This window comes from Scyliorhinus torazame, chromosome 12, assembly GCF_047496885.1.
Source record: "Scyliorhinus torazame isolate Kashiwa2021f chromosome 12, sScyTor2.1, whole genome shotgun sequence".
In the NCBI taxonomy this organism is placed as follows: Eukaryota; Metazoa; Chordata; class Chondrichthyes; order Carcharhiniformes; family Scyliorhinidae; genus Scyliorhinus; species Scyliorhinus torazame.
Window position 1 is genome coordinate 98,891,110 of NC_092718.1, and position 26,035 is coordinate 98,917,144.

Here is a 26,035-nt window from a genome sequence, read left to right on the forward strand (position 1 = left end):
AGGCTCTTCGCCAGTAATACATGGGTGGCAGCCTTAGCTATTACAAAGTGGGACTGTGAGCTCATAGGAACAGGAAGTCCCGCCCACTCTGATTGGTTGACATCTGTCTAGTCTCAGCACTGTCAGATAACATTCGTGGGCTGGCCACCCTGTTTTATTTTAAGTAAACACCCCTCATACTTTCAAATCCACCAGCGCGACGCCAGAAAACACGCTGTCCCCATGTAAAACCCCTTGGGCTATATACGAAATCAATATTTAAATCTGTAATTGTAAGTGTCGTGAGACATTTCAGAATACCATATGGTGTACAGAAAGTCACATGACTGATTTGGGGTACAATATTTACATAGAACCACATATAGGAAATAGAAACAGGAGGAGGCCATTCGGCCCTTCGAGCCTGCTCTGCTATTCATTATGATCATAGCTGATCATCAAATTCAATACCCTGATCCCACCTTCCTTTCATATTCCTTGATTCCTTTAGCCACAACAGCTATATTTAATTCCTTAAAATTACACAACATTTTGGCCTCGACTACTTTTTGCGGCAATGATTTCCACAGATTCACCACTCTCTGCGTGAAGAAATATCTCCTCACTCAGTCCCAAAAGATTTACCTCTTATCCTCTAACTATAGCCCCTAGTTCTGGACTCTCCCACCATTGAGAACATTCTTTCTGAATCATCCCTGTTTAACCCTGTTAGAATTTTATAAATTTTGATGAGATTCCCTCTAACTTTTCCAAACGCCAATGAATATAATCCTTACCGACTTAGCCTCTCCTCTTGTGACAGTCCTGCCATCCCAGGAATCAGCCTGGTAAACCTTCACTGTACTCCCTTCCTCAGCCAAAAACACCCATCCTAAGATAAGGACACCAAAATTGCACACAATAGATCAGATGTGACCTGACCAACTCTCTCTACAAGTGCAGTAAAACATCTTTATTCCTGTACTCAAATCCTCTTGCTACGAATACCAACATACCATTTGCCTTCTTTATTGCCTGCTATACCGACACGCAAACTTTCAGTGACTGATGCATGAGGACACCAAGGTCTCGCTTAGTATCCACCACTCTCAATTTACACCAAATCAAATAATTATTTGCCTTCCTATTTTTTATACTGAAGTGGATAACCTCATATTTATCCACATTATACCGCATCTGCCATGTGTATGCCCACTCACTCAGCCTGTCCAAATCCCGTTGAAGCATCTCTGCATCCTCCTCACAGCTTACCCTCCCACCCAACAGTGTATCATTTGCAAATTTGGAGATAAGACATTTAGTTCCCTTTTCCAAATAATATATGTATAATGTGAACAGTTGGGATCCCAGCACTGATCCCTGCGGTACCCCACTAGTCACTGCTTGCCAATCAGAAAAAGATACATTTATTCAAACTCTTTGTTTCCTGTCTGCTAACCAGTTTTCTATCCATCTCAAGACACTACCCACAATCCCATGCGCTTTAACTTTACATTGTAATCTGCTGTGTGAGATCTTGTCGAAAGCCTTCTGAAAGTCTAGATAAACCACATCCACCGGTACTCCCTGGTCAACTCTACTGGTTATATCTTCAAGATCTCCAGTAGATTTGTCAAGCACGATTTCTCTTTGCATGGTAGCATAGTGGTTAGCACTATGGCTTCACAGCGCCAGGGTCCCAGGTTCGATTCCCAGCTTGAGTCACTGTCCGTGCGGATGCTGCACGTTCTCCCCGCGCCTGCGTGGGTTTCCTCCGGGTGCTCCGGTTTCCTCCCACAAGTCCAAAAGATGTGCGATTAGGTAAATTGGAAATTCTGAGTTCTCCCTCTGTGTACCCAAATAGGCGCAGAAATGTGGCGACTGGGGACTTTTCACAGTAACTTCATGATGCACTATCAATTACGACGAGACGAGAGTAGAATGTAATTGAGGCTTTATTACACAGAGATGTGTGGCCTCCTACAGCAGCTGGCGAAATGGCTGCTGTTCAGAGAGCACACACATTTGTACTCCGCCTACTGGGCAGAGCCAGCAGGCAGGGATCTACCCCCGTACCTGTAGCACAGGGGCCTTACCGTAATACCACTATAGAACATAGAACATAGAACAATACAGCGCAGTACAGGCCCTTCGGCCCACGATGTTGCACCGAAACAAAAGCCATCTAACCTACACTATGCCATTATCATCCATATGTTTATCCAATAAACTTTTAAATGCCCTCAATGTTGGCGAGTTCACTACTGTAGCAGGTAGGGCATTCCACGGCCTCACTACTCTTTGCGTAAAGAACCTACCCCTGACCTCTGTCCTATATCTATTACCCCTCAGTTTAAGGCTATGTCCCCTCGTGCTAGCCATTTCCATCCGCAGGAGAAGGCTCTCACTGTCCACCCTATCTAACCCTCTGATCATTTTGTATGCCTCTATTAAGTCTCCTCTTAACCTTCTTCTCTCTAACGAAAACAACCTCAAGTCCATCAGCCTTTCCTCATAAGATTTTCCCTCCATACCAGGCAACATCCTGGTAAATCTCCTCTGCACCCGTTCCAAAGCCTCCACGTCCTTCCTATAATGCGGTGACCAGAACTGTACGCAATACTCCAAATGCGGCCGTACCAGAGTTCTGTACAGCTGCAACATGACCTCCTGACTCCGGAACTCAATCCCTCTACCAATAAAGGCCAACACTCCATAGGCCTTCTTCACCACCCTATCAACCTGGGTGGCAACTTTCAGGGATCTATGTACATGGACACCTAGATCCCTCTGCTCATCCACACTTTCAAGAACTTTTCCATTAGCCAAATATTCCACATTCCTGTTTTTCCTTCCAAAGTGAATCACCTCACACTTCTCTACATTAAACTCCATTTGCCACCTCTCAGCCCAGCACTGCAGCTTATCTATATCCCTCTGTAACCTGCTACTTCCTTCCACACTATCGACAACACCACCGACTTTAGTATCGTCTGCAAATTTACTCACCCACCCTTCTGCGCCTTCCTCTAGGTCATTGATAAAAATGACAAACAGCAACGGCCCCAGAACAGATCCTTGTGGTACTCCACTTGTGACAGAACTCCATTCTGAACATTTCCCATCAACCACCAACCTCTGTCTTCTTTCTTGTCTCTTATAATCCCCTCCAAGACTTTACCCACTACAGACGTGAGGCTCACCGGTCTATAGTTGCCGGGGTTGTCTCTGCTCCCCTTTTTGAACAAAGGGACCACATTTGCTATCCTCCAGTCCTCTGGCACTATTCCTGTATCCAATGATGCCATAAAAATCAAAGCCAATGGTCCAGCAATCTCTTCCCTGGCCTCCCAGAGAATCCTAGGATAAATCCCATCAGGTCCCGGGGACTTATCTATTTTCAGCCTGTCCAGAATTGCCAACACCTCTTCCCTACGTACCTCAATGCCATCTAATCTATTTACCTGGAGCTCAGCATTCTCCTCCACAACGTATCTCGCCTATCTCTTCAGACTCTACACACAACTTCCCATCCCTGCCCTTGACTGGTCCTACTCTGTCCCTAGTCATTCGCTTATTCCTGACATACCTATAGAAAGCTTTTGGGTTTTCCTTGATCCTTCCTGCCAAATACTTCTCATGTCCCCTCCTTGCTCGTCTTAGCTCTCTCTTTAGATCCTTCCTCGCTACCTTGTAACTATCCATCGCCCCAACTGAAACTTCACACCTCATCTTCACATAGGCCTCCTTCTTCCTCTTAACAAGAGATTCCACTTCTTTGGTAAACCACGGTTCCCTCGCTCGGCACCTTCCTCCCCGCCTGACCGGTACATACTTATCAAGAACACGCAGTAGCTGATCCTTGAACAAGCTCCACTTATCCAGTGTGTCCAACACTTGCAGCCTACTTCTCCACCTTATCCCCCCCCAAGTCACGTCTAATGGCATCATAATTTCCCTTCCCCCAGCTATAACTCTTGCCTTGCGGTGTATACTTATCCCTTTCCATCATTAACGTAAACGTCACCGAATTGTGGTCACTGTCCCCAAAGTGCTCACCTACCTCCAAATCCAACACCTGGCCTGGTTCATTACCCAAAACCAAATCCAATGTGGCCTCGCCTCTTGTTGGCCTGTCAACAAACTGTGTCAGGAAACCCTCCTGCACACACTGTACAAAAAACGACCCATCTAATGTACTCGAACTATATCTTTTCCAGTCAATATTTGGAAAGTTAAAGTCTCCCATAATAACTACCCTATTACTTTCGCTCTTATCCAGGATCATCCTCGCCATCCTTTCCTCTACATCCCTAGAACTATTTGGAGGCCTATAGAAAACTCCCAACAGGGTGACCTCTCCTTTCCTGTTTCTAACCTCAGCCCATACTACCTCGGAAGATGAGTCCCCATCTAGCATCCTCTCCGCCACCGTAATACTGCTCTTGACTAGCAGCGCCACACCTCCCCCTCTTTTGCCTCCTTCTCTGAGCTTACTAAAACACCTAAACCCCGGAACCTGCAACATCCATTCCTGTCCCTGCTCTATCCATGTCTCCGAAATGGCCACAACATCGAAGTCCCAGGTACCAACCCATGCTGCCAGTTCCCCTACCTTATTTCGTATACTCCTGGCATTGAAGTAGACACACTTCAAACCACCTACCTGAACACTGGCCCCCTCCTGCGACGTCAAATCTGAGCTCCTGACCTCTATACTCTCATTCTCCCTTACTCTAAAACTACAATCCAGGTTCCCATGCCCCTGCTGCATTAGTTTAAACCCCCCCAAAGAGCACTAACAAATCTCCCCCCCAGGATATTTGTGCCCCGCAGGTTCAGATGTAGACCATCCTGTCTGTAGAGGTCCCACCTTCCCCAGAAAGAGCCCCAGTTATCCAGAAATCTGAATCCCTCCCGCCTGCACCATCCCTGTAGCCACGTGTTTAATTGCTCTCTCTCCCTATTCCTCATCTCACTATCACGTGGCACGGGCAACAACCCAGAGATAACAACTCTGTTTGTTCTAGTTCTGAGCTTCCATCCTAGCTCCCTGAAAGCCTGCCTGACATCCTTATCCCCTTTCCTACCTATGTCGTTAGTGCCAATGTGGACCACGACTTGGGGCTGCTCCCCCTCCCCCTTAAGGACCCGGAAAACACGATCCGAGACATCACGTACCCTTGCACCTGGGAGGCAACATACCAAACGTGAGTCTCTCACGCTCCCACAAAATCTCCTATCTGTGCCCCTGACTATAGAGTCCCCAATTACTAATGTTCTGCTCCTCTCCCCCCTTCCCTTCTGAGCAACAGGGACAGACTCTGTGCCAGAGGCCCGTACCCCATGGCTTATCCCTGCTAAGTCCCCCCCCCCACAAGTATCCAAAGCGGTATACTTGTTTCTCAGGGGAACGACCGCAGGGGATCCCTGCACTGACTGTTTTTTCCCCGTCCCTCTTACAGTTACCCATCTATCTCCAATCTTTGGTGTAACTAATTCCCTGAAGCTGCTATCTATGACCCCCTCTGCCTCCCGAATGATCCGAAGTTCTTCCAACTCCAGCTCCAGTTCCCTAACTCGGTCTTGGAGGAGCTGGAGATGGCAGCACTTCCTGCAGGTAAAATCAGCAGGGACACTAACGGCATCCCTCACCTCAAACATCCTGCAGGAGGAACATTGCACTCCCTTCCCTGCCATTCCTCTAACTTTCTACCAAGATCTGGCTAACAACTAAATTAAATTTTTTTATATATAAAAAAAATTAAAAAATTATTAATAACAATAATAAAATATGGTACTTACCTCTCACCAAAGGGTTTTATTATTAGGTTAGAGGAGGAGGGCGGGTGGGAGACACTACACATGTAGTGTCTCGGGTTTCCTCTCCACCAGAATTTATTGGTGAGGGTCTTCCCAGAAGTCCACGGGTCGACTTCCTGTTCCCACCTTAAACACTAGAATTTTAAAAAAAATTTAAAGGAGAAACTTACCTCGCAGAAATCACTTCCGCACTGCCCCCGCTGAATTGGACTAGCCTGCTCCGCTCCTGCTGAAATCGACTTGGCCTGCAAGGTAAGTAAGTTGTTAATCTGTACTCACCTCACCACAGACAGCGACCTTTTAAATGGTCCCCTCTGCCTCGCAGCCCCCGCGCTTTTTCAAAATTCCCGCGCTGATTCTAAGGTCCCAGCTCTCACTCCCGAACTCAACAGCTGACCTGCAATGTAAGCAAGTTAATCTGTACAATATATACAATATAATACAACAGTGGTGACTACCACACTTCATTGCAGTGTTAATGTAAGCCAACTTGTAACAATAAAGATTTCTTTCTTTCTTTCTTTCATAAATCCATACTGACTTTGTCTGTTTATACCACTGCTTTCCAAATGTTGTGTTGTGAAATCCTTGATAATGGGTTCTCGTAACTTCCCTACTTTCGACTTTAGGCTCACTGGTCTATAGTTTCCTGTTTTCTCTTTACCTCACTTTTTGAATTGCGAGGTTATATTAGCTACTCTCCACTATGTAGGAACCATGCCAGAGCCCAAAGAATTTTGGAAAAAGATCACCAATGGATCTACTATTTCTAGTGGGCACTTCCTTAAGTACTCTGGGGTGATGATTATCAGGCCCTGGAGATTTATCCACCTTCAATTCCATTAATTTCCCCCAAACCAGTTCTCTGCTACTCACTAAAACTTATGTTTCTCAGAACTTCCGGTACATTATTCCTATCTTATTTTGTGAAGACAGAAGCAAAGAACAAATTTAGTTCCTCAGCCATTTCTTTGTTCTCCACTCTGAATTTCTGACTGTATGAGGCCTACATTTGTTCTTGTCAATATTTTACGTGTTACTTACCGATGGGGCATGATTCAACTAAATGGGAACAAAGTCCCATAATGAGAGCGTTTAGTGCGTGTTTCCTGGTGCTCGAAGCACATATATGGTTATAAAACACCACTCATGTTAAATAAGAGGCCTCAGCGGGGAATGTGCGGCTGAGGCCACATATAGTCCCATTTTCTATACCTAGGAACTCCACTAGCCAGAACTCCTGCACTGCCAGGGTGCCTGGGTGGCACTAGTAGTGCCAGGGTACTACCATGCCCAATGCACGTGCATCTGGGGGCCGCCAATCCGCTGGGAGACCCCCATAAGTGCCGTTCAATCTGGTCCCTATTTGTTGAGACCAGCACGGACCGACGCTCACCCAAGGTCTCAGAGGTGAAGGGGATAGATCCCAAGGCCTCAGGTACTCAGGAATCTGCACATCAAAGTGAGACTAGCTGTCTCGTGTTTATATGCAGATTTGCGAAAAAGTGATCCCGGCCACAGTGGGCAGGATTTACATTGCAACATCTCGCGCGATTGCGTTAGATCTCGCGACGCATTGTGAACCAGGTAGATCCCTGAAGCAGGGTCTCCCGCATTCTATCAGCCACGCTGCCGCAGTGAGCTGATTTTCAAGCACAGCGTGGACATTGGATCGCGCCCATAGAAACCTTTAAAGTCAGTTTTTATGTTCCCCGCTGGTTTACTTTCATATTGTATTTTCCCCTTCTTAATCAATCCCTTGGTTCGCCTTTGCTGAATTTTAAACTGTTCCCAATTCTCAGTCCTATTGTGTTTTCTTGCTAATTTATATGCCTCGTCTTTGAATCTAATACTATCTCTAATTTCCCTTGTAAGCCATGGTTTTGCCACAGTTCCCTTTCTACTCTTGCGTCAAATAGGAATAAACAACTTTTGGAGTTCACCTATTCGTTCCTTGAATGCCTGCCATTGCCTGTCCACTGTCCTTCCTTTCAGTAATGTTTCCCAGTCTATCATAGCCAGCTCATGCCTCATACCATCATAGTTACCTTTATTGAGGTTCAGGACCCTGTCTTAGAATCAACTGCCTCATTAACCACCTTGTCAAAGAATTCTATCATATTTTGGTCACTCATCTCCAAGAGTTCTCTAACAACGAGGTTGCCAACTAATCCTTTCTCATTGCACAATGCCCAGTCCAAGGTGATCTGTTACCTTGTTGGTTCCTCAACCATACAGTCCACACTCCAGAAATTCTTCCTCTATTATGCTGTGGCTGATTTGTCTCGCCCAATCTATATGCAGATTAAAGTCACCCAAAATCGCACATATTTATTTCTCATATGCATCTATGATTTCCTGTCTAATGCTATTCCTAACATTACCATGACAATTCGTAGTCTGTATAACACCCCTACAAATGATTTTTGACCCTTGCAATGCAAGCAGAACAGGCAATTTTTTGTAATATGTGCAACAAGTTTAAACCTTTCACATTGTGTCCGGTTTGTTCCTCGCTGTTATTAGTGGACAAATCTATGGAGCATTATTCCAGAAATAAAGCAACTAACTTGGTAATAATGAACTGTATCATGTTTGTTGTTCACTGCTATTGTAGTTGTGCTTTAATGTGTGGTCACGGTGATAAAATATCATGCTTTGTCAAACTGGGAAGAAGTATTTGTGGCTCAAGCTAAAGGTTTTGCTTGAAACTGAACCCTGAATGCCTTTCTTGAAATAATCTCCAGGTATCTGGTTTCTGTGATTTGTAACGCCCATTTCAATTGTTTGTCTCAGGATCAAGGGTCCTGAGAGCAGAGACAATTGTTCACCAAAAATACAGCAAGCTAAAGCCCTCCTGATTGTAACCTCCTCCAGCCCCAAAAAACCACCAGATCTCTGTGACCTCCTGCAGTGCCAATAACCCTCCCAATCACTATAATATTCCCAACCCCTAAAACCCTACCTATCTCGCTCTAGCCTCCTGCAGCCCTCTAAACCTTCCTATCTTTGTAACCTCCTCCAGCCCATAGAACCCTCCATGTCTCTGTAACCTCCTCCAGACACTTCAACCCTCCCATTGATGCACGATCAATTGCACAAAGACTAAAGTTGGGTACAACTGTGGCTTTATTCCAGTCAGATGCGAGGGCTCCTGCTGCAGCTGGCGAAATGGCAGGGCACTGGAGGTCATGCATATTTATACAGTTCTCCCGGGGCGGAGCCGGCCGGCAGGAGCTACCGGTGAACCTGTAGTGCAGGTCCTACCTTACATCTCCTATTACAGTGGATCACCACATTCACCCCGTGTTACAAATAAGTCCGGCGGGGGTGACGTGAAACTATATACAATTAGTGCAATTATGTACAGTGGTAGGGAAAGAAAAGTCCATGTTGACGGTCTGGAGTCCGTCAAAGGTTCAGCCGGTCCGGTGCTTTGGTGCTTCGTTGGGATCGGTGTAACGGTGGCGGTGAAGTCGGTGCTGGCGGTGGTGGAGGTGCTGATGCTGGCTAGTCATCGGGGAACTCCAGGAGCGTGCCAAAGCCCTCTTTGTCCTCTTGTGCGGAAAAGGGGAGGGGGGGGGGGTCTGGTGGGGTCAATATTGGCGGCGCGGTGGGAGGTGGGGGGGGCACATTGGTGGGGGTGTGTGTTGGGGTGGAACCTGACGGTGCCAGGTTCCTGAGTGAGACAGTATCTTGGTGGCCGTCGGGGAACTCAATGTAGGCATTTGAGGGTTGGCGTGGACCAGGTGAACTCTGTCCACCAAGGGGTCTGCCTTGTGGAGTCGGACATGCCTACGGCGAAGGACCGGTCCTGGAGCAGCGAGCCAAGTCGGGATCTGGACTTTCAGGGGAAGGTAAAAATACGTTCATGGGGTGTGTTATTAGTGGCGGTGACGAATGTGATATAAAATAGTTACTTCAGAGTTATTAGTTACTGTAATGTAGAGATAGGCCAGTCTCATTCTGGTGAGTTCACAGACAAAGGATTTCAGACCGCATGGCAAAGCAAGGAGGAGGTGTGTCCACCAAAGGAGGGGAAAAGGATGCTGGGTAATAGGGGCCAGAGGAAGAGATTGGAAGTGAGCCAATTAGAGTGTATGGATAGGTCAGGAGGGGTATAGGATGACCTATGGGAATCGTGTATGTGAAACTTGATGCCAGTTGTGTGAGTAGTAGAGATCCCTTTGTCCTCCAGACTCACTTGGTTCCAGAGGTGTACGAAGCAAGATGTGCTTTGTACTTGCTGTGAATTGAGAAAGGCTTGCAAGCCAAATAAAATAACTAATGCTGTACCTGCAAATCCATCTCGACTTTTATTGAGGCCAGACTGACGGGTAAAGAAATTTGGGATTTTTCATTTGGTGCCGAAAACCCAGGATTTCTCAAGACGGTTCTGACCAACTGTGAAATCAGAATTAGACTGATTATGAACAGGAGGATGGGAAAAAGGGGCCCACAATGTACAGCTGGAAAATGACCGCGCATTGATTTTTCCCCTCTTCTTATCGTCTGATTAGTCTGGTCACTCGCGGTTGGTACGGAAAGATCGTCTCGACGAAATCAAAGGTCAGTCTGGGGATTAGAAATTTAATTGATGGGATTTCATATTGTTGATTCGGCTTGGGTTAGGTTTTGGGTTGATGGGACATCTAAAACGATGATTCAATTCCAAGTATAAGTGTTTTTAAGGCTGATGTGACTTCAGTAGATGGAGGTTCAGGTAAGTAAGTGTTTTTAAGGCTGATGTGACTTCAGTAGATAGAGGTTCAGTTAAGTAAGTGTTTTTAGGGCTGATGGGACTTCAGTAGATGAAGGTTCAGTTCAATAAGTGTTTTTAAATCTGAAGATGATTCAATTCCATGTGTGAGTGTTTTAAATCTATAGTTGATTAAGCTAAAATTGTACCCTTGGACTGTAGTGGCGAAAAACGCAGTTCTGAGGACTAGTTGAGATTGTGGGGAATTGCTTGGAAAATTTCAAGACAACGAACATCCATAGAGCTGGATGCTGCATGTTAGTTGAAGCAGAAGTCTCTCAAAGGGTTAACAGCAGCAGCCAAAGTTAAAGACTACAGACAGTGCTTCTCACTCAGGCCTTGAGATAACAGCAGCAGCCTGTAGTGTAATCGGATACCTTTCCTTTGAGTCAGTGAACTCCAGCAAAGTTACGTTTTGAATTAATTAAAGGAAACCAGTGGGTTTCTCCACCTCTTTGATAAAAGTTATTATTTTCGAAAGCAATTGATTGAAATTGCCAGAATCTTAAGTTTTACTTACTTGAAATAATGTTTATCTCATTTTATTTATGAATTAATAGAAACTTAAAGAAATTCACTGATACCATTTTAAAAAGTGTAAATCTGGAGATGACAGTTGACTTTGCTCCGGTATACATCACCGCAGCTAACTGCTCCCTCATTGATAGCAGCCAACATTTTTGAGAATGTAAGAAAAACTTGTTAAAAGAAAAATTGTTAAGATAAAGAATTAATTAAGTTGTAAATGTTATACAAGTTTGTGTTAGGCAAATCGTAAATTTAGTTCTGAGTTGAGATCAGAGCTAAGCTTGCAAGTTGCAGTAATTCAATTTGAATGTTCAAACATTTTAAGTTTTAAAAGAACACTGTTAGAACCTTTTCAATCGTTTTGCCATGGAGCAAAAATTGACATTGGTTATAAATAAGCAAATAAAAAAATATATAATTTTAAAAAGAGAAAGAGCCAAAGTATGAAAGCTAAAGAGTTAATTAGATTATGGAGAAAATATTGTCAAGAGGAAAGAGATAGGATCATGTTATCAAGTTGGCAGGACAATGCCCTTAAAATGGGAATTCCAATTAGTGAACAGGGTAACAAAAAAAAACATTACAGGTCTTGAAAAAGGAATGTGCATTCAAAAAAAAAAACAAAAAAAAAACGCGCAAATAAAGACAGGAAATGCTCGGGTCAAACAAAAGATGGGCTACGTAGTTCAATGGCTGGCCTTGAATTGACAGAAAATGATCAATTCGATGATTTAAAAATGTCAGTAAAAGTTCTGACTGCACCTGTAGCATTGTCTGCACTAATTCCAGAACCACCAGAGTATAATAATTTATATCCAGCCACTGCTCCCCAGATTCCAATCATGCCAGTAACTCCAGCCCTTTTGGTTGATAGCGTGGGTCCCGATTTACCATCTTCACGATCAGTAGGGGGAGGAGGAGCTCTGTTCCACAAGCCCAGTTAGCTCTAGGACCCGATCTCGGACAGCGAGAGAAGGGCTTGATCCTAACCAGAAACAATTAAGCATACCACCTAAATCCCTTCAGACCAACGGGAAACCGCAAATTTCGAGAACAAAGGGAGATGCCAGGATTGAAAGAGAAAGAACTCCCTCCAGTGACAGGGAGGGACGTCGAAGTCTTGGAAGAACCAGAGGAAATAGCTAGAGTGCCCCCTGGTGAGACTCGGAGACAGTTGCCGATTAGGAAGATACCAAACCTTGACGCCAGGCCCCAGCCCATGATAGACGTTTATTTCCCATGGACACCCAGTGAGATGATGGCTATTATGGCTACAATCCCAGATAGAAAAGAATCTCCTGCTGCTTTCGTGGATTCCCTGAGAACTACCATCTCAATTTATCAAGCTGATTCTAGGGACCTCTGGGCCCTAGTCCAGCAGGTGTTAACCCCAGCAGAGTACCGCAATCATCTTAATCACTTGAATTATGCTAGCCACGCCGCACTTCAGCCAGTTACAAAGATTAAGACTGAGTGTGTAATGAAAAAGGATGATCTGCGACCCCAACAAGCGGGAAATGGTAGCTTACCAGCTGGAGCCCCAATATTGTGACTTTGGGTGGGTGGATCAGCGAGGGGGAGGATATCAAACCCACCCAAAGGGACCCTCAGCTCCTTTTTATGGCCCACCGTATGCACCAACAGCTTTACAACCGCCACCCCCTCTGAGGGGCCATTGGTCTACTGGGAGAAGAGGACGGGGCAGATATAGAGGGAGCAATGCATGTTTTAATTGTGGCCGTGCAGATCACTGGCAACAGGAATGCCCCTTTAAAAGACAGGCAGCAGAAGGAGGGGGTACCCACCAAGGGAAGGACAGACGAGATACACTGACTTCTCCTAGGCAAACCCTTTCCCAACACAGGATTGACTAGCTAATTTAGTCATAAGGACTCTCCAATCAGACAGGGAACCTATTATCTCTCTGCAGATAGGAGATGAACTTCACCCATTTGTAATCGACACTGGAGCAGCCATGTCTTCTGTGCAATCAGAACTTCGACTACCATTATCCGACCACACGCAGCATTTGTCGGGGTTCCAAGGACAGGTGTGTGAGTATCCTATTTCTGAACCTGTGACAGTCACTTACGAGAATAAGTCTGCAGATCATCAGTTTGTAGTGACTACTGGATTGGACTGTAACTTGTTGGCCCGAGATTTACTGTGTATCTTCCAGCTACAGCTAGAGTACGGAGACAAAGGGGTAACGGTCCAATCATGGAGGATGAGACAACAGTGCTATATTTCTATCACCCCCAGTGGTGGACGTTAGACATTGAACATTCACTGCATCACGTTACCCTGGCCTATGACAGAACCGGACAAAACAGGGAGTTGGAGGACAAATACCGGCCATTAATTGGGACCGAATGGCCAGTCAAAGTTACAGCCACAGTCACGGGAAAAGAAGGTACAGCCGATTTTGTTACAATACCACCACATTTATGGCCACAGTCAGCTTCAGTAAGCCCTCATATTACACGTCAGGTCCACGACCAGTACCATGCCAGGGATCTGGGATCTATGGTAAGGAGGGCAGTGGATCATTCAGATCCAACAGAGTACGCACTTCAAATCACGCCAGACGGCACTGCCATAAAATATTTTGAGGTCCCTGAAACGATTAACACTCGACTGCAGCCCCGTCTATGGACAAATTAATCCGAGAGCTGTTGCAACAGGGTATTTTGGTCCCTTGCCAATCAGAATGTAACACACCCATACTTGCTGTGCCTAAACCAGCCAAGCCAGACCAGTACTGATTAGTACAGGATTTACGTTCAATCAATGCCATCGCACAGCCATTACATGCTCTCACTCTCCAATAGGATATTACGGTGTATAGCTCCCACTCGGTCATCGCACTACTGAGGCAACTGCAGACTCAGCATCTTACCGCAACTCGTCAGAATAGGTATGAGATATACCTTTTGAACAATCCACGTCTGACATTTAAACACTGTACCACTATCAATCCAGCCTGTTTTCTTAGTGGTCCCCCTGTCCATGAAGACGTACCTGGCCACGACTGTTTAGCCTTGATTCAGGAAACTACCACAATAAGGGACGATTTGAGTGATATTTCATCAGAACAACCTGACATGATTATGTGTGGTCAAATATCCCACCGGGGTTTAGTTAATGACTTACTGCAGGCCCTCCTTATGCCCGCGCAGATTTTCGTCATTAAATGCGCTGCCCACACAAATGGTAAGACCCCAGTTGACGTTGGTAATGAAGAAGCAGATTGTGCAGCGTGGACAGCCGCGCAAATTCAGCAAGAGATGGTGCCTAAAATGTTAAGTCAGACTAAACGATCTACTATAAATATGTCTGCTTCTGACAAGTCAATGCCAACCATCCAAGACGTCATAAGGTTACAGGAGGACGCTCCTGAGAGTGATAAACAAATGTGGAAATGGTTAGGTTGTACATATGATTCTGTTTCCTCTTTATGGACCACGCCAACACATCAGATTTGTATGTCTGATGTACTGGCTTTATGGGTCACTGAATGTGTACACTTTGCAACTCATTGTGGGGCTCGAGGGACTAGTGATTTGTTGCTGGACACTTGGTGGCACCCTGAAATGCAGGGGTTGGCCCAGAGTATCAGTAATCGGTGTTTGATTTGTCAGCAATATAACACCAGCAACGGTATCCCTTGTGGGATGGGGCAAACCCCGTTGCCCAGTGGTCCCTTTGAGACACTACAGATGGATTACATTGAGTTGGAAAGGTGTCAATGTTATAAATATGTTTTGGTCATTGTGGATGGGTTCAGCAGATGGGTTGAGGCGTATCCGACTACCGATAATAAAGCTGCTACTGTGGTTAAAGTTCTGATGCGGGAAATCATTCCCCAGTACAGTATACCAGCTCAGTTGAGTTCTGATAACGGGCCTCATTTTCTTGGACAGATTAACCTGCCTCCCTTCCCCAGTGCTATTTTACAGGTGTGGAGCATGATGGGGTGGCTACGCACCGTCTGTGTGATATTCGGCTTCACCTCGCTTGGAGTGTTATTGGCGACGGACATGGAAAAGGGAAATATTATCTACATTTGTAACCCCAACCAAACTACAAGGACATTTTGTTTATGCAGAGGTGATGTTCTTCGCTGCCCCCATATACGAGGACATGGTATCGACTCATGGAAGGTCATCAGGATAACGGAAAATGCAGGAGTCATGAAGCAATTGCACCGGTCCCGGCGATGGGAAGGGAACATTATATGGACATTGCCTTGTTTTTGGAGTACATGTAAATTTGATTTTGGATGTGTTAAGATTGGTGCGATAAAGGTAACATCAGACCGTCAGGAGAGCGTAGGAAGAGGCTGTGAGAGAGAGAGAGGGACTAGAGAGAGGACGGGGAGTGTGAGAAGGGAAGTACAGCTAGAACGTAGGTTATCGGGAGATACACTTAATTTAGTTAAAGGCCAAACTGAGGAAAACCTGGATAGTATGAATCACTTCTACCAGATTTACCACCGCTTGTATGGCCACGGACGATTTGTCTGCTATCCGAACCCCGCAGCGGTGTCTAGGTTATTTTCTGTTTCACCGCTTTGGGGCACTCCCCAAACGGTGGTTCATTGTCAGCGTTCCGAGTCACCGCCCGAGCAAGTCACTCTTCCTTACGATCCGGGTTCAGCACCACCGGCTATTTGCCTTCCCCTTCCTCGGGATAATTCCCACTCACAGTATGATGGCTGCAACGGTGGAGGGCGTATATACCTAGCCACTTCACTCCCAATAGGGATTCCCGGTCATACGAGAATTGCTTCAGCAGTGAAGGATACGGCTGTTTGCTGGTAGAGGTGGAAATGAATATAACATGTCTGTTCCCCACCTGTACGGACAGGAGGTGTCATATCACCCAGGCGTCTGGCCAATGCGTTTGTTACAACACCACTGGCGTTCTATTGAACGCCGGCATCCAGCTCCTTTGTGGCCGGCCGAATGTCTCTCATATCACTGTTGGGACGAGGGCTTTCCGCATTGCTAGGCGGCCCGAATGGGCGTTCCAAAGCTGGATAAACTGGGCTACTGGGGGATCCCTACGCAACCGATATACTGATTGTGATGCTCACCTGTACACGGAACAAGGATACTACTTTTAAAAAAAAAATGGTACAGCAACTAATGTTTTGTCACCCCCATTTCCCCGCCAAATTGCTATTGGGACTCTAGTCCCTACCACAGTCCCCTGCCCCTCGGCGTGGATGCTGCATAATCAGTTAGCACGCCGGGCAGTCTCAGCTGAATTCTGCGAGAACTGGAAAAAACCTCAGGTTCTCGCACCCAACCGGGGCCCCTCAGCCCGGTGGGGAATTCGGAGCGTCTTGACACTGGGAGGTGTGGGGGGTTCCTTGGCTGTCAGTGATAGGAATTATTTTATTTGTGGCCTTACCATCTTGGGAAATGAAACCTTGGGAGCCCTCGGGGCAATAACCAAGGAATTGTCTCAGCTGCGGTTGTTTGCAATGCAGAACCGGTATGCTCTTGACTATCTTCTGGCCCGTGAGGGTGGGGTATGCGCCATAGTACAGGGCAAGTGTATCATGGGAGTTCAAGACTTAACCGCTAACATCACTACATTTATGGATCACATACGGGATCACCTGGACGGAATGCAGGATCCTGGCTCTTGGGGTAACTGGGGATTTGGAGGTTGGAAGGACTGGTTGATAAATATGGCCATGTATTTAGCAGTGGCTATTGGCTGCATCTTTGTGGGCCCAGCCATCCTTAAATGTGTGATGGGTAGAATGCGGGGTGCACTGGAACAGATCAACGCCCCTAAAATCTTAGCTGTCAAAATCCATGAGGGTGCAGCAGATGAAGGGGGGCTACGCCAGGAATTGGAAATGCAGCGACGGATCTTTTTAGATAAGGGACCGTAGCTATGGATTGGATAGTTCGGTTATCATAGAATGATAAAAGGAGGGAATGACGAATGTGATATAAAATAGTTACTTTAGAGATATTAGTTACTGTAATGTAGAGATAGGCCAGTCTCATTCTGGTGAGTTCACAGACAAAGGATTTCAGACCGCATGGCAAAGCAAGGAGGAGGTGTGTCCACCAAAGGAGGGGAAAAGGATGCTGGGTAATAGGGGCCAGAGGAAGGGATTGGAAGTGAGCCAATTAGAGTGTATGGATAGGTCAGGAGGGGTATAGGATGACCTATGGGAATCGTGTATGTGAAACTTGATGCCAGTTGTGTGAGTAGTAGAGATCCCTTTGTCCTACAGACTCACTTGATTCGGGAGGTGTATGAAGCAAGATGTGCTTTGTACTTGCTCTGAATTGAGAAAGACTTGCAAGCCAAATAAAATAACTAATGCTGTACCTGCAAATTCATCTCGACTTTTATTGAGGCCAGACTGACGGGTAAAGAAATTTGGGATTTGTCAGCGGTGACTGGATCGAGTGCAGAGCGTCAGGGAGGACCTCCTGCCAGCGAGACGCTGGGAGGTTCCTGGATCGTAGGGGCAGCTGGACGGCCCTCCAAACCGTCCCATTCTCCCGTTCTACTTGCCCGTTTCCCCAGGGGTTGTAGCTGGTTGTCCTGCTGGAGGCCATTCTCCTGCTCAGCAGGAACTGACGCAGCTCATCGCTCATGAATGAGGATCCCCTGACACTGTGGATGTAGGCGGGGAAACCGAACAGAGCGAAGATGGTGCTGAGGGCCTTGATGACGGTGGCAGACGACATATCAGGGCATGGGATGGCGAAGGGGAATCTGGAGTACTCACTGACCACACTGAGAATATACGTGTTCCGGTCGGTGGAGGGGAGGGGCCCTTTGAAATCCACACTGAGTCGTTCAAAGGGGTGGGAAGCCTTCACCAGGCGCGCACGGTCTGACCGGTAGAAGTGCGGCTTGCACTCCGCACAGACCTGGCAGTCCTGGTGACTGTCCTTACTTCCTCAACGGAGTAGGGCAGATTGCGAGCTTTGACCAGATGGTACAATCGGGTGACCCCCGGGTGACAAAGGCTGTCGTGTAGGGCCCGGAGTTGGTCCACTTGTGCGCTGGCACATGTACCTCAGGAGAGGATGTCTGGGGGCTCGTTGAGTTTACCGGGGCGATACAAGATCTTGTAATTATAGCTGGAGAGCTCGATTGTCCACCCCAAGATTTTATCATTTTTGATCTTGCCCCGCTGTGTGTTATTGAACATGAAGGCTACCGACCGTTGGTCCGTAAGGAGATTGAATCTCTTACCAGCCAGGTAATGCCTCCAATGCTGCACAGCTTCAACGATAGCCTGAGCCTCCTTCTCGATGGATGAGTGTCGAATTTTAGAGGCATGAAGGGTGCGGGAAAAGAATGCCACGGGTCTGCCTGCCTGGTTTAGGGTGGCGGCAAGGGCTATGTCTGAAGCGTCGCTTTCTACTTGGAAACGCAGTGACTCGTCCACTGCTCACATCCCGGCCTTGGCGATGGCTGCTCTGATGCAGGTGAAAGCATGTTGTGCATCGGTCGCAAGGGGGAATTGGGTGGACTGAATGAGTGGGCGGGCCTTGTCCGCATAGTTTGGGACCCACTGAGCGTAGTAGGAAAAGAACCCCAGGCAGCGTTTGAGGGCCTTGGGGCAGTGGGGGAGGGGAAGTTCCATGAGGGGGCACATGCGCTCGGGGTCGGGCCCGAGAAGACCATTTTGGACTACATAGCCGAGAATGGCTAACCGGGTCGTGCTGAACACACACTTCTCTTTGTTGTCGGTCAGGTTGAGAAGAGTGGCAGTGCGGAGGAATTTATCGAGGTTGGCATCACGGTCCTGCTGATCATGGCCGCAGATGGTGACATTATCTAAGTACGGAAAGGTGGCCCGCAAACCGTACTGGTCGACCATTCGGTTCATCTCTCTTTGGAAGACTGAGACCCCGTTTGTGACATCGAAAGGGACCCTAAGGAAGTGGTACAGGCGACCGTCCGCCGCAAAGGCAGTGTGTGGCCGGTCCAACTTCCGGATGGGGAGCTGGTGATAGGTGGATTTCAAGTCAATTGTTGAGAAGAGCCGGTACTGCGCAATCTGATTGACCATATCAGATATGCGTGGGAGGGGGTACGCGTCGAGCTGCGTGTACCGATTCATGGTCTGGCTGTAGTCCACGACCATCCTGTGTTTCTCCCCAGATTTAACCACTGCCACTTGGGCTCTCCAGGGGCTGTTGCTGGCCTCGATAATACCCTCCTTACCCAGCTGCTGGACTTCGGCCTGATTAAGGTCTTGTCCTGGGTGCTGTACCGTCTGCTCCTAGTGGCAACGGGCTTGCAATCCGCAGTTAGATTTGCAAAAATGGAGAGGGGATCGACCTTGAGGGTCGCGAGGCCGCAAACGGTCAGGGGGGGTAAGGGCCCGCCGAATTTGAGGGTGAGGCTCTGGAGGTTGCACTGGAAGTCCAGGCCCAACAGGAGTGCAGCGCAGAGATTAGGAAGGACATAGAGGCGGAAGTTACTAAATTCTACGCCCTGGACCGTGAGGGTGACTGTACAAAAGCCTTGGATCAGGACGGTGTGGGATCCGGAGGCTAGGGAGATCCTTTGATTGGCCGGGTGGACCGTGAGGGAGCAGCGCCTTGCTGTATCTGGATGAACGAAGCTTTCGGTGCTCCCGGAGTCCAGCAGGCACGAGGTTGCGTGGCCGTTGATTTTAACCGTCGTCAACGCGGTTGCCAGGTTGTGCGGGCGAGAGTGGTCCAGCGTCATCGAAGCGAGCTGCGGGTATCCATCGGATGGTTCGGGTGGCGAGCGGGTGCGGTTCCGATATCGAGATGTCCGGGGACCCTGTGGGGCACAAGATGGCGGCGCCCATGGTGCGCTCATTGCGGGGTCGGGACAAGATTGCGGCGCCCATGGTGCGCACATTGCGGAGTCGGGACAAGATGGCGGCACCCATGGTGCGTACATTGTGGGGTCGGGGCAAGATGGCGGCACCCATTGGTCGCACATGGAAACGGGAGGAGAATATGGCGACTCCCATTGTGCGTCTGGGGTGGGGGATGGGGAGATAGCGCGCGCGATCGCGGTGACTGCGCGGGCCTGGCACACAGCCACGAAGTGGCCCTTTTTACTGCAGGCTTTACAAACGGTAGTGTGGGCCGGGCAGTGTTGGAGGGGATGCTTCTGCTGATCGCAGAAGTAGCAGCGGGGACCCCCGGGGTGGCGGATCGGCGTGCGGCGCAAGCGTATTGCGAAGGCAGGGCCCCGGCTGAGGAGGTCATCGGCGGGGTCCCTGAGGGGTAGGAAGGAGTAGAAGGGTGGGCAGCGCGGCGGGAGAGGTACGATTGTACGTTACGGGATGAGACCGTCGTGGAGAGCCCCAAGGTTTTTGTCTCTGCTAGTTCGAGCATGGTCCCTTCCAGCAATCGTTCTCGGATGCGGTCCGACGCAATCCCCGTCACGAAGGCATCGCGCATGAGGAGATTCGCGTGTTCGGCGGCCGTGACGGCCTGACAGTCAAAGTCCCGGACAAGTGGAATTATGGCCCGCAGAAGTCTTCGATGGACTCACCAGGTAGTTGCGAGCGGGTGGCAAGTACGTGCCTGGCGAAGAGCGTGTTCGCCTTCTGCGCGTAGCGTTCTTTGAGGAGTTCCATCGCTTTTGTGTAAGTCGTGGCATCTTGGATCAATGGGAACACGCTGGAGCTCAGTCTGGAGTACAGGACGTTTATCTTCTGAGCCTCCGTTGGCGCGGGGTCCGCCACGTTGATGTAAGCCTCAAAACATGCTCGCCAGTGAGTAAAGTCTTTCCTGGCGTCGGGCAAGTGAGGATCCAGCTGCAGGCGATCGGGCTTAATTCGGATATCCATTCTGTGGAAAACCTGACTGTAATAAATTGATGCACGATCAATTGCACAAAGACTAAAGTTGGGTACAACTGTGGCTTTATTACAGTCAGGAGGGGACATGAGAAGTATTTGGCAGGTAGGATCAAGGAAAACCCAAAAGCTTTCTATAGGTATGTCAGGAATAAGCGAATGACTAGGGAAAGAGTAGGACCAGTCAAGGACAGGGATGGGAAGTTGTGTGTGGAGTCTGAAGAGATAGGCGAGATACTAAATGAATATTTTTCGTCAGTATTCACTCAGGAAAAAGATAATGTTGTGGAGGAGAATGCTGAGACCCAGGCTAATAGAATAGATGGCATTGAGGTACGTAGGGAAGAGGTGTTGGCAATTCTGGACAGGCTGAAAAAAGATAAGTCCCCGGGTCCTGATGGGATTTATCCTAGGATTCTCTGGGAGGCCAGGGAAGAGATTGCTGGACATTTGGCTTTGATTTTTATGTCATCATTGGCTACAGGAATAGTGCCAGAGGACTGGAGGATAGCAAATGTGGTCCCTTTGTTCAAAAAGGGGAGCAGAGACAACCCCGGCAACTATAGACCGGTGAGCCTCACGTCTGTAGTGGGTAAAGTCTTGGAGGGGATTATAAGAGACAAGATTTATAATCATCTAGATAGGAATAATATGATCAGGGATAGTCAGCATGGCTTTGTGAAGGGTAGGTCATGCCTCACAAACCTTATCGAGTTCTTTGAGAAGGTGACTGAACAGGTAGACGAGGGTAGAGCAGTTGATGTGGTGTATATGGATTTCAGCAAAGCGTTTGATAAGGTTCCCCACGGTAGGCTATTGCAGAAAATACGGAGGCTGGGGATTGAGGGTGATTTAGAGATGTGGATCAGAAATTGGCTAGCTGAAAGAAGACAGAGGGTGGTGGTTGATGGGAAATGTTCAGAATGGAGTTCAGTTACAAGTGGAGTACCACAAGGATCTGTTCTGGGGCCGTTGCTGTTTGTCATTTTTATCAATGACCTAGAGGAAGGCGCAGAAGGGTGGGTGAGTAAATTTGCAGACGATACTAAAGTCGGTGGTGTTGTCGATAGTGTGGAAGGATGTAGCAGGTTACAGAGGGATATAGATAAGCTGCAGAGCTGGGCTGAGAGGTGGCAAATGGAGTTTAATGTAGAGAAGTGTGAGGTGATTCACTTTGGAAGGAATAACAGGAATGTGGAATATTTGGCTAATGGTAACGTTCTTGGAAGTGTGGATGAGCAGAGGGATCTAGGTGTCCATGTACATAGATCCCTGAAAGTTGCCACCCAGGTTGATAGGGTTGTGAAGAAGGCCTATGGAGTGTTGGCCTTTATTGGTAGAGGGATTGAGTTCCGGAGTCAGGAGGTCATGTTGCAGCTGTACAGAACTCTGGTACGGCCGCATTTGGAGTATTGCGTACAGTTCTGGTCACCGCATTATAGGAAGGACGTGGAGGCTTTGGAGCGGGTGCAGAGGAGATTTACCAGGATGTTGCCTGGTATGGAGGGAAAATCTTATGAGGAAAGGCTGATGGACTTGAGGTTGTTTTCGTTGGAGAGAAGAAGGTTAAGAGGAGACTTAATAGAGGCATACAAAATGATCAGGGGGTTGGATAGGGTGGACAGTGAGAGCCTTCTCCCGCGGATGGAAATGGCTGGCACGAGGGGACATAGCTTTAAACTGAGGGGTAATAGATATAGGACAGAGGTCAGAGGTAGGTTCTTTACGCAAAGAGTAGTGAGGCCGTGGAATGCCCTACCTGCTACAGTAGTGAACTCGCCAACTTTGAGGACATTTAAAAGTTTATTGGATAAACATATGGATGATAATGGCATAGTGTATGTTAGATGGCTTTTGTTTCGGTGCAACATCGTGGGCCGAAGGGCCTGTACTGCGCTGTATCGTTCTATGTTTTATGTTCTAGATGCGAGGCCTCCTGCTGCAGCCGCTGAAATGGCAGGGCACTGGAGGTCATGCATATTTATACAGTTCTCCCTGGGCGGAGCCAGCCGGCAGGATCTACCTGTAGTGCAAATCCTACCTTACATCTCCTATTGGGCAGCACGGTAGCATTGTGGATAGCACAAATGCTTCACAGCTCCAGGGTCCCAGGTTCGATTCCGGCTTGGGTCACTGTCTGTGCGGAGTCTGCACATCCTCCCCGTGTCTGCGTGGGTTTCCTCCGGGTGCTCCGGTTTCCTCCCACAGTCCAAAGATGTGCAGGTTCGGTGGATTGGCCATGCTAAATTGCCCTGTGTGTCCCAAATTGCCCTTAGTGTTGGGTGGGGTTACTGGGTTATGGGGATAGGGTGGAGGTGTTGACCTTTGGTAGGGTGCTCTTTCCAAGAGCCGGTGCAGACTCGATGGGCCAAATGGCCTCCTTCTGCACTGTAAATTCTATGATAAATTCTGTGATAATCTATTACAGTGGATCACCGCAACCATCTCTGTAACTGCCTCCAGCCCCTAAAACACTCACAATCTCTGTAACCTCGTCCAGCCCTTCTAAACCTTCCTATCTCTGTCGCACTGTGGTTAGCACTGTTGCTTCACAGCACCAGGGACCCGGGTTCAAATCCTGGCTTGGGTCACTGTCTGTGTGGAGTTTGCACGTTCTCCCCGTGTCTGCGTGGGTTACAACTGGGCGCTCCGGTTTCCTCCCACAATTCGTGAAAGACGTGCTTGTTAGGTGAATTGGACATTCTGAATTCTCCCTCAGTGTACCGGAACAGGCGCTGGAGTGTGGCAATATGACTAGGTGATTTTCAAAGTAACTTTATTGCAATGTTAACGTAAGCCTACTTGTGACACTAATAAAGATTATTATCTCCTACAGCCCTACAGCCCTCCCTGTAACTGTCAATTCCTCCAGCCCCAACAACTCTTCATGTCTCTGTAACCTCCTCAGCCCCTGCACCCCTCCCTATCTCTGCACCCTCCTCCAAACACTACAACTCTCAGAGATGTGCCTGCTCCTCCAACATTGACATGCTGCACATTCCTGATTTTAACCGCTCCAACACTGACGGCCCTTTCTGGGTCCCAATCTGTGGTATTTCCTCCCTGAACCTTTTTGCCTGTCCACCCCTCCTTCATTAGAACTCTGACTAAAATCTACCTTTCACTCAGCCATCACTCACCTATCGTGATTATTTAAAATTGTTTCATGGGATTTCAGTGTTCCTGACAAGGGCAACATTCATTCTCCTTGAGAGAAGTTGGTGGTGAGCTGCCTTCTTGAGCCGTTGCAGCCCATGTGGTGTGGGTACATCTAAAATACAGCAAGGGCGGGGTAGGGGTGGCGGGGTGTAGACCCAGGATTTTAGACAAGCAATGGTGAAGAAATGAGTCATAGGGCGGGATTCTCCGACCCCCCAACGGGTCGGAACATCCCCGGGGGGGCGGGGGGGGGGGTGGGGTACGGCGCGAATCCCACCCCGCCTTCCCGACGGCGGCTGCCGTATTTTCCGGCGCTGTTTTTCAGGCGGGGGCGGGATTCCCGCCATGCCAGTCGGGCCCCGTTGGCAGCGGCCCACCCCCGGCGATTCTCCAGGCCCCAATGGGCCCAGCGGCCGCCCATTTTTGCCCAGTCCCGCCGGTGTGAATCACTCAACTCACGCACCAGCGGGACCTGACAGGTGAGTGTGCATGGGCGGTCCTCGGGGGGGGGATGGTGTGGTGATCTCTGTAGGTGCATGCACACAAGGGGTTAATGGGTAGATAGCAGCACCACATGATCACCAGAGGGCTGGACCAACAGGAGTATAAAGGGCAGCCACAGAGTCTCTGTCTCTCTCTCGGGTGTGCTGTGAACAGGGGAACATCAGAATTACATAGATAGTTAGTGGAGTTACATTTAGTTACAATTGTTAAATCTTGTTATCCAATTCCTAGTTCCCATGTTAAGGTAAAGAACTCACGCATTAATAGTTATAGTTACTCAATAAATCTTTGTTGTTACTAGACGATTTCGAGTCTTTTTCAACAAGGTTCAGAGGACCTCACCATCAGCCAAGGATTGAGTAACACGTGTTATCGACCACGCAGGTAACACTACAGATCCGACCCCAGGGGGGTCCCCACGGTGGCCTGGCCCGCAATCGAGGCCCACCGATCTGCGGGCGGGCTTGTTCCATGGGGGCACTTCGGCCATGGCGGAGCCCTACAGGGGCCGGCGCGGAGAAGAGAAGCCCCGCGCACGCGCCGAAATACACTGGCCGGTCTGCGTATGCGCGGAATCACACCGAGCCAACGGTGCATGCGCGAACTCGCGCCATCCCTTCGGAGCCAGCTGGAGTGCCACCAACCCCTCCGCCGTCCACCTCGCCCCGAAAATGCAGAGAACTTACTTTCGGGGGCTGTTGACATCGGAGTGATTGGCGCCGGTTTTCCCGTCTGCGTGGGGACTTCGTCCCCAAAAGGGAGAAGCCCAGCCATAGTGTTTTACAGTAGACAAAGATGTCCTTTGACCCATCATCTCTGTGCCTGCCATCAAGCACCTATCAATTCTAATCCCATTTTCCAGCACTTGGTCAGTAGCCTTCTGTGCTCTGCCATTTCAAGTGCTCATCTAAATGCTTCTTAAACGTTGTGAGGTTTCCTGCCTCTACCACCCTTTTGTGAGGGCCACGAAGAATCCAGCACGAGTTTTAAGGATACAAAGTGATAACATTTATTTACTATAACATATATACATAACAGTAGCAGTAACTTCCCTTGCTACACACTCCTTCCTGCTGGTTCCTGAACTGGCCAGCTTATTTATACTAGGAGTTTACTAGTGGTTTCTCCGCCCCCCTCATTGGGGAAGCTCATACTCCCACAGGATTGTGGGATAGTCATTAGTCCCCAGCCAATGGTAAGTAGGCAGGTTATAACACACCCTTTCTGCCAGAGGCTTCCAGATCCCACCACCCTCTGGGTGAAAAAGATTTTCCTCAAACCCCTCTCAACATCCTACCCATGATCTTATAGTGACCTCTCTACTAAGAGGAAAGGTTTATTTCTATCTACCCGATCTATGTGCCTCATAATCTTATACAACTTGATCAGGTCTCCCTCAGCCTTCTTTGCTCGAAGGGAAATAAGCCCAATCTAACCATCCTCCC